At 35.3% G+C, this 9781-nt stretch overlaps 1 long non-coding RNA gene across 1 annotated transcript; it reads left to right on the top strand.

Moving 5' to 3' along the window:
* The first annotated feature begins 990 nt into the window (after window positions 1-990).
* LOC128808231 (uncharacterized) lies at window positions 991-5893 on the top strand. The gene is made up of 4 exons (XR_008437414.1): window positions 991-1028; window positions 2560-2601; window positions 4725-4783; window positions 5776-5893. It is a non-coding gene; the product is annotated as an uncharacterized LOC128808231 (long non-coding RNA).
* Window positions 5894-9781: the final 3888 nt, after the last annotated feature.

Genomic DNA, 9781 nt, shown 5'->3' with positions numbered 1-9781 from the left:
GTAAAACCAGCCCTGACCAGGGTCCCAGTTTGCAAGCTCAGCCAATTTTAAAACATTTCTGCAATGAGTTCAGTCTCCAAACCCATATGTATAAGAGTTTAGAACAGAATATTTGTGTTCCACTTACTTAAATGAAGATGTGTTAAAGTTCAGATCAAAGGTTTATATTCAGGCCTACTTATTGGAGATTTGTAAAACAATGTATATACAGTGGCATTCAGATGATAGTTCTTTAGTCACTTGCTATTTGTCTAAATAATAGGGGCTTATTCTTCTCTTACAATTTCCTTGTGAAAATGATGATTAAGAGAGAAAAAAGTTCATGGTGTAAGAAAAATTAGTGGCATGTAATATAATGTAATTTTACGTAAATTTAGTTTCTCATGTCAAGAACATTATATCAAATCTGGCAAATAGATAGCCTTTCTTTGTCAATTAAATAATCTAGACATTTAAAACAAAGTCTAGAATAGAGTTTTTCTTTAAAATTATTTTTACTCTTCATTCAGAACTTTTCTTTTTGCAAACCTTGCAATTAAATACTGCAGCAATATTCAGAAGAGATTATGCTGCATGTATAAAACTCTTCCTAGCAACATGACTAATCCTTAATTTTGCTACCCATCCTACTGCTTCCTCAGGAGGAAAAAGTCAAAGTATTAATGACGTTGTCCATGTGGGAGCTTAATGTACACTACTGAATGTTTTTATTAAGGCATTTAAAAATTATCTAATTACCAAAATTGGCCCCAAATTGTCATTGCTAGCAGGAAACAGCCCTATGTTTTAGGAAGTGCTACAAAAGTGAAGTCAGCACATGACTTTTATAATCTGTGTGATGTTACATACATCTCTCCTTGCCTCACTAAGGGGGCAGCAATAGCAAGCACAAGGCACTGGACGTGTAGATTTTTGCTGTGTCCCCATTCCTTTGTGAGTTCATAAACAAACAGATGATGCTCTGCAGGTAGATAATCAGCCATGGAAACTCCTCTGCACACCTCCCAGCATGATGCCTTTTGCAGAGGGTAAGTTTTCAGGGGTGGCAGAAGAGAATAGGATTAATTTCAAATTCCCAGCTGCTTTCTACTGGTATCAGCTATGGTGGCTATACCTTTTGGGTCAATAAGTACACAGGCTCCAGTATAAAGTTTTTTACCAACATGGGATTCAAAAAAGTCAGGTAACTCTTGTAAATGTTTTTTTCTCACTTCATAAACTAGGCTGTCCACTGGTAAAAAGCTCTTCTGAAATATAAGACTTTCTTCTTGCTGAGCAAAATAATTAGAATTTCTTTTCTATGCCTATTAAATAGAACAACTTATATTTTACAACTCTTGTATACCAGAAGCCTAATATTATGCAATCCATTTCATGAAACTTAAAATTATTTAACAGCCATTTTGCTAATTTTTTTCATCTACGATACAGAAAAGAAGCTAATGAATTTCGGAGGGGTTCCCTTTTCAGGAGAAAATTCCCAGCCTTCCACTAAGAGCCAGTTTTGGGATGCTGATATTATGATCTAAATACAGTTCAAATTCACTTTTTGCAGCAGCTCATTTTTGATGAAGCCTAAGGGTCTAAAATATTGGCAGCACTATTTCCCCTGTGCTTAATGGTATAAAATCCCCATATAAAATTGGTTAAATATAGGTTGTAAAAGACTGGGAGATTTTTTAATTTCCCTTGAGACACCACTGCCTGTTCCTCAGGGCTGTTTGTAGTTTTGTCTGTGATTTGGAAGGAGTTCCACTGGGTAAATGGCAGTAACTCTAGTCAAGACATGGCTTGAAAAAATATATATTCAGCAGTGTACTCCACAGGAGATGAATAAAGAGCTGAATGCATGGTAAATTCATAGCTGAAAATGCTTACCAGCCAGATGGAAAGGTTGCCATGAACATGTTTCCAAGGTAGTCTCCCTACCTGCACATTTTCTAAGGTATAATTTACCACTGTAAGGCTTCTTTGACCATCAGAATGGGATTTAGAGAGTCCAGGCAGCTTAGCACGTAAAATGGCAGTGGTCCTAACAGGCCCATCAGGGGCTGGTGGTACCTGGGAATCACAGACCATACCAACTCCACTGTGTGGAGGATGGAGTGATGAACATGCTTGCTTTGCAAACTGAGCTGGATGTACTCGGGTACCATGTCTAATTTGGTCAGAGATAAGATCAGTTCAACATCAGGAGTGCTAGGGCAGAGATTCAGAAGTGGCAGACCCCATACACATTGGACTCAGTAGTCCAAAGTGGCTGCATATTTGTTCATGCATTGCACTCAAACATCTTATTGCCAGTCAGAAATATGGAAGCTCTGTCTTTTTACACATCAAATGCTAACATTCAACCTCTGAGGTGCACAGACTAAGCCCAGGCTTATAGCAAGGAAGACTGAAGGAGCTTTGGATTTCACAGGCAGAAATATCCACCTCACTGGCGCTTTAAAAACAAAAAGGGGCTGACAGGATGAAAAAGCTGCAACAGGGAGAAGAAAAAGAATAGAAACAAACATAAGGCCATTTAAAAAAATGGTTCATCTCATTTACATACAGAACAGTCTGAAGATGTAGCTGTGACCCAGGATTGTGCTCCAGGTAACCTGAATTTAATTTAGTCAGGAAAGACAGTTTATGTATAGGGAAAATAGCATAAAAACCAAAACAGCCCAAAACCTATTAATTTTTAATAACTTAATTTTCATTCACACAGTTGGCTTCAGGATGCCAGGGGAAGAAGGGATGTTGTTTCATTCTTTCTTTGAAGAGCCCAGGTTTTTTTGGTTTTTTTTTTTTTTTTTTTTTTTTAATCTGATTTAATGTTATCTCCTGTTGAAGACTAGAAAAATTTCTGCTGGTGTGAGAACTTGCTGTATAGCAGGACCTCCACAAATAAGGGGCAATTTTTTTCCCTCTTCTCAACCTTAAAGTATTTACTACAATTTAAATGTTGATATTTAAATTTTACAATTTTACTTTCCCTGATATCTGCACAGGACCTAAGTCCCAATGCTTCCCTGAAACTTCTGAAGTAAGATCTGCAGTGGTATCATCCCTACTGTATTTTCTTCCATAGTTTTAAAGCAATAGTTTTAATCTTCCTTACCTAACATTACAGAAAAAGTAAACAAAGTACAAGAAAATAAAATATTGTTTTTTCTTACAGTGACATCTGGTTTAAAGCCACCTTTAAATATCATATCTGATGCCTGTTCTGTTTCTTTACCTGAAAGGCAATAATTTGCCTTACTGTGCATCCAGTAATGGCACTCACTGTTAGCTAGGAAGCACAGATTAGTAATGGGGAATATTCAGATAATTGCTCTGTAAGACATCTATGATGAGAGACACACAATGGTCTAGGCATTGCATCTTCATTCAGGTTGAACTGTCATTTTTATGCTTTATCTTCACAATTCAGTTTCAAAGATTTAGGCTTCCAGATGATTACATGTCATAAGTGGCTAAAATAAACTACTGAATGTTACTGAAGTGTCTTCTGAGCACAAAAGAAAGGAATAAAATTATTATGTATTTATTTATTTACATAATAAATGAAAATGTGAAGAGTTTCCTGAGGGGCTCAAGTTGTCTGAAATTAGATACCTGGGAAAAGTTACAGGGAATCATTTTAAATGCTTCTGAATGCTAAGATGCTAAAAATAAGTGTATTTATTTAATACTTTTCTGGTTTGTCTCATTAAATTCTCTGCTAATTTTAAACAAATCCTAACGACCATCTGCAACATGTATTTATTTTAAATAACCTTGAATAAAATGTTTCCTTTTTGACCCTACTTTCAAAATGCTCCAGATTGTTGAGATGCATTTTTAATATTGGTCATCCTAAAGTAAGACTTTGAGGCAAATCTCTCTAATCATGGGCCTAGAGTCAGATCATGGAGGCTTTTCTTATAACTTTGTACAATAATTTGTTTATCAGTTTAGTCATAAACTGGCAATTGCCATAATTGTCAGTGACCGTAAATATCTGATCAGATTTCACGGGAAAAAGATTGCTTTGAAATCCTTTTCTCAGGTGATATACTAAATCCAGTTAGATTAAGCTTCCATACTGCAGTAAAAGCATAAATCAAAACAAAGAAAATGCTGTTTATGCTCTAATTTGTCTATTAGTTAATGATGGGACAGTGAAATAACATAGGCTTGTATCAAAATTGTTAAGACATGTCATTATCTTACTAAGAAAGACAGATTATTTAAATTGTCATAGAAGAGTTTACTTCTGCACCCTTTCCCTGAAGTGAAAAAATGTTAACAAAAACATTGCTAACTTCCTTCTAATTTTGCTATGTTGTCTTAAACTCTTTGGAATGAGAGATTCTAAATTGGTATAGATTTAGGCAAATACTGAAATTAAATATGACATTTTATATAATGTTTAACACATAAATATGAAACACATAAAGATATATTTCATTTAAAAAGGAAGCTTATCAAGTGTAAGTTTTGAAGATTTTCTGAATCCTACTGAAACAATAATGGAGCAAGTGATTTGTTCTCAGACACCTGGATCCACGAAGTGCTACAGGACTTTCTGGTCAGGTCAGGTTATGGTGAAGAACATCACAAGAAAGCCTCTCTTAGCGGGTTACATTATCAGTCTTCACATATTAAATAGTCTCAGTTAACTGATGACTCCTTCCTCAAATCAGAATTCAGGAATCTGTTCCTTATTCAGACTTCAAAATTTGTTTCAGTGTCTCTCACAGGGCTCTGAAATCTGATGAGAAACAAGAAGTGCATTCAGTGAAGCCCTGTAAGTATGTTTCCATAGTGGGCTGTGGAGCCTAGATGATAAATTCTAGAAGCTGGTCATGGCTATCCCTGGCTTCTTAGCATAAGCTGCTTTAAAACATATTTTGAAGCCTTTCTAAGCAGAAAAGAATCACTGAACTTCAGTGGGAAAACCAGGAGAAGTCATATCTAGTACTATTTAAGCTGTATGTAGCTACAATTGAAATTTAGTAGAAGTTCTTTTTCCCTTAGGGATATCACTTCCTCATTCAGGTTACAAAGAGGCCTGAGGGGATATCCCATTTCAGCAAACAGAATATCAAACAGAAAGCTATAACTCTTAGCTTTTGTTTCCACCATGCTACTTAGTACATTCTTAAGATGGAGCAAAAAGAGAACCTTGCCATTTGCTTTGTGGAAAGAATAAGGTTCTCTCAAGGTGAACTTTATGCTCAATGTAAAGTTCATTCAACAATTACATCGATTGGTGTTCATCCAGAAAGTATTGATGGAATTACTGAGTCAGTCATCCTTTCAGTAATGTGACAAATAACTGGACTAAAATATGTTAGTCACTTACTTAAATGTTCTTTTCTGGCTTGTAGCATTACATCAGAAAATACAAACTCTCTTATCAGTTCCTGATTTTGGCTGGAATGGACCAGGAAAATCATGACTGAAAGAGGGAAGGTTTCCATTTGTGTTTCTGGTATTATCTGTTAGCTAGAGTAGGAACACTACCTTCAAAAGGTTTTTCATTGCTAGCTTTATTAAATGACTTAGGTTAAAATTTCTGAGATATTTCTCTGTGGCAGGAAGCTTTCAACATCTCTCATGCACTTCAGGGTGTTTGCTTACTAGGTTTGTTTTACCTTGGCCTATTTTAGTCAGTTTTTAGTTTGTTTTTTAACAAAAACATGTTGAAAAATTATTAATGACCTTGGCAGATATTAATTAAAGACAGTTTAATGGCTCTAAGGAAAAGAAGACCTTGACCAATTTCTTTAAGTACAGATGAAATTGCAAATGAAGAAGACTGGTGTGTACTGGTGAGGAGGACTGGGAGAATCATATGAACAATGTGAGTCACAGATGAGGTTGACTGAAATATGATAGAAAACATACAAAACCATTTCAGAAAATCCATTCTATCATTATATCACTAGTGATTCTCAAAGGAAATATTTAAATTATTAACTAGAAGGATCTATCCTACTTCTACTAAAATATTTATTCCAGGTTTGAGTAGGTAAACATGAAAACATGATTCTGAACATGAGGTGAGGAGGGGAATAAGGGATTTCTGGGTCCACATAAAGGACAGCTGTACCATCAGAGTCTTAGAGCAAAAGGAATCTGGCTAGAGACCAGTGAGAGGTTTTACAGAAGATGAAATGAAACATATCCCAGTCATGAAAATCCAGAAAGCTCTCTGAGACAGAAAGAGTTTTAAAGGTAGAAGGATGACATAACAGTTGAGAAAGTCAGGAAGGAAAGATTTGTGTGGGAGAGATTAAGAGAGATTTTAGCCAAGTAGAGCTTCAGCTGACAGCAAATTTATGCAAAATACTTCCAGAAGGCAGCCAATATGGTTTTGGATACAATTCAGCTACTAGTTGATCTCATAAATAGTTCTCATTTGGAAATATTAACATGAAATTATGTCAGACAAGAATTGGTTAAAGGACAGTAGCCCATGAAACAGCTGCAGAAAATACAACAGAAGTAAAAAAGATCTTTAAAAAATCCCCTAAAATAAAAAGGAGAAAAACTAATAGAAAAGGCAAGACCAGAGTTCAGAAAACTCACTCTGTTGGTAGCAAACAAGAGATATGACACACAAAGGTAGAATGTCGAATGCCAGAGATCTCCAGATAGCACATGCTAAAAAGGAAGGACAAAAAAAGATGGTACCATAAGATGCAACCATGGCAAACCTTAACTAAGACTCCAAAATATTTTAACTAAAATCCCTTCCTATGTAACATAATTGTAAACTCACAAAATATTGTACAGCTTGAATACAATGAACTAAGTGCACACACAATATCAGGTTGTAAAACCTCCAGATATTCCAGATATTCATCTCTTATTTGAAGTATCATGACTACGTGACTGTAGGCCAGTCATACTGAAATGAGTACTCTAGGGAAATATACAAACCCACTTAGTCACATTTGCTTCCTAGTGTTGATAATCTCATTTTTCTGAAGTAGGGTAAAAAGATAAAACTACCACAGATTTAACGTGTCCATTCACTGCATTGTCAAAGCAGTCTGGAAATAAAGTAAACTTTTGACAATGGTGAGAGAGTTTATAAAAATAGGTTTAATACAAGTTACGTGATGTCACCATTGAGTCAGAGATGACACAGACTCCAAAAGCAATCAGAAGGCTAATTCTCTTTATTAAGAAATGCATTCCTTTTTATACTCTAGTTCACTACAGGTGGACCTGATGGGTCCTTTAATCAAAACACCATCACCATTGGCTAATTAAGAAAGCACCCTTTGATAAACATATCTCCATAACACATTCCACATATTCACAAACACCAGGTGCAGCAACTTAGATAAGAATTGTTTATAGTTCTTTTCTCTGAGCCTTTCCCAGAACGATGCCTGGGAAAGTTGTCTGTTTCTCTCTGTGGCCAGAGAGCTGGCACCACAATGTGATGTCATAATGAAGTCATAAAGAGCAAAAGCTACTTGCTGTTGATGATGATGAAGGAGGAAAAGAGGAATGCAGTATGTACTCCAAAATGTGTATAGAAATAAGACTCAGTTTAGGTTTGCTTCTTCAACCAAACACTTGGAGTCAAGCTACATGATGATAAATGGGAAATAAATGAATGCTGTTTGACTGCCAAAATGGTACCTTTGTTTCTCTTTTTAGACTGCTATTTTGTTCTCTCAGTTGTGCTTTCTGTTGCATATATAATGGATTTGCATAAACAGTTGACAAATAACTGCAGGATTGTATGGGAGCAGCAGGTGCCTATTTTTCTGGTCTGCATAAACCTTATTCGCAGGAAAACTCCACACTTCAAGAAATAATTAGCACTGCATGTCACAGTAGACCACAAAAACTGAGTAGAAATTATTACAGAATTAACAATGGCCTTTTCCTGAGCATGTCTGAAAGCTCAATCAATTTACAATTCTATTTGTTTATAGCAAAAACAGGCAAGAGAACCACTGTCTTTCCTTGTGGCCAGGTTATTTCTGCAGAAGCAGTTTTCCATTTTCTGTTTCTCCTACCAGGCTTGTTTTTATATGAAATCTCCTCAACTCTCTTGCAAGAATTTTTTTCCAAACCCTTTTTCCCTTGGCTGTTGCTGAGTGCCAATCTGTCTTACTCCTTTCATTATTCGTAATAGCTGAATTTCTGACACCAATACAGAAATGGCCACAGGAACTCATTATGTCTGAATGAAGACTTGTTTAGGATATCTTGTAGATGGATGCACTTTGAAACACTCCATGGTAGTAAAAAAAATAGTTGAGATGAGAACTGAAGTTACATTTTCAAATTCACTTTTTAAGCTTCCAGAATAAATAAAAATAATATTTTAAAGACACGTGCTCTCAACTCAGAAATGCATATATATATATATATATGCACATGTACAGGGGAATGTGTTTTTGTACACATGGGGTAGTTATATATGTACATGGAAGTGAGGAATGAAAGTAATCCCTTGTTACATAATTTTTTAATTGACTTAATGCAGAAGAAAATATATACATTACAGTTAACAGGGACCAAGATTCACCTCATACAAAGATGAAAAATTTGAAAGAAAATAAAGATTTATGATTAGAACATAACTCATGTTAATCTTTTGAGGCCAACATTATACTCTTCTTTGGGACATTCACTCTTGTAAGGCTTCCTCTAATATATGAATGCATCAGTTTAATTGTACATTACATGTCTGTTTCTCTTTAGGCCACTGCAATTGATGTTAGTAAAAAAATCTAAAACTACGGTTGTACTCAAATACATACAGTTGTCATGAGCTCTGATATTTTTTACTGCATGCTATACTTCTCTTATTACAAAATAGAGCAAAGCTTGTTGATGATCCCCTTCTGTGTCAGAATGCAAGGGTTAAGTAAACAAAATTTACTTGCTTATCATGTTGTCTAAGAATCTGTTAGCCAAATGAACATAACAAAAAATTATGGCACAGATCAGGATAAACTAAAAGTGCTGAAGTATTCCCTTTATGAGACTGTACAGTTTTCTAATACTGACTCACCTGTGATTCTCTAAGTTCTTGGGGGACTTCCTCAGTCACTTTTCTTGTCCTGTATTATTCCATTATCCCATTGTCTCATCATGGGATATTTGTATGTGCATGAACAGCAAACGTGATATTTGTGGTAATCAAACAATCACAGGGCAAAATTCAAATTCCATCTCCTCCTCTTTAAAAAACTAAAGTTGAGCACAAAGGAGTAAGGTTAGCAGGCTGATTGTGTGATGTGTTCTGTCTCACACTATGAATCATCCATCATCTGTCATCCATCTTGGGGAATTTAATGCTATGCCCTTTACTTTTATATACATCCATAGGTCACAAAATAGAAACTAGACCTAATCTTATATAAACAAAGTGCCCTTCTAAAGAAGTGCTTATTAAGACAAAAATACAAACAAAAAAAAACACCAAAACCAGCAAAAAATTTATAGAATTACAGAAGCAGGTGATACCATGCCAATACAGAATATGTCTTATACCCTAGCATTAAACTCAAAGTTTATAATTATGTATTTTAATTGTAATTAAAATATATGGAGATTATTACATATACTTTCAAAGAGAAAGCCTGTGATGTGAGAAAACATTATATGCTTATTGAAAGCTTATTGAAAGAAAGGTATGTTTTCACTAGTTTGAACCTGACAGGGAGGCACAAAGGGCACCATAAACTCCCATTACTGGGAATCAAAAGTCTGGAAATATTATCTATTCTGACATATCAGGACAACTCAGGGCAGCTTGACTAGAGAA

The sequence above is a fragment of the Vidua macroura genome, chromosome 5 (assembly GCF_024509145.1).
Source record: "Vidua macroura isolate BioBank_ID:100142 chromosome 5, ASM2450914v1, whole genome shotgun sequence".
NCBI classification, from domain to species: Eukaryota; Metazoa; Chordata; class Aves; order Passeriformes; family Viduidae; genus Vidua; species Vidua macroura.
This window is presented reverse-complemented; position numbering and strand designations above follow the sequence as displayed.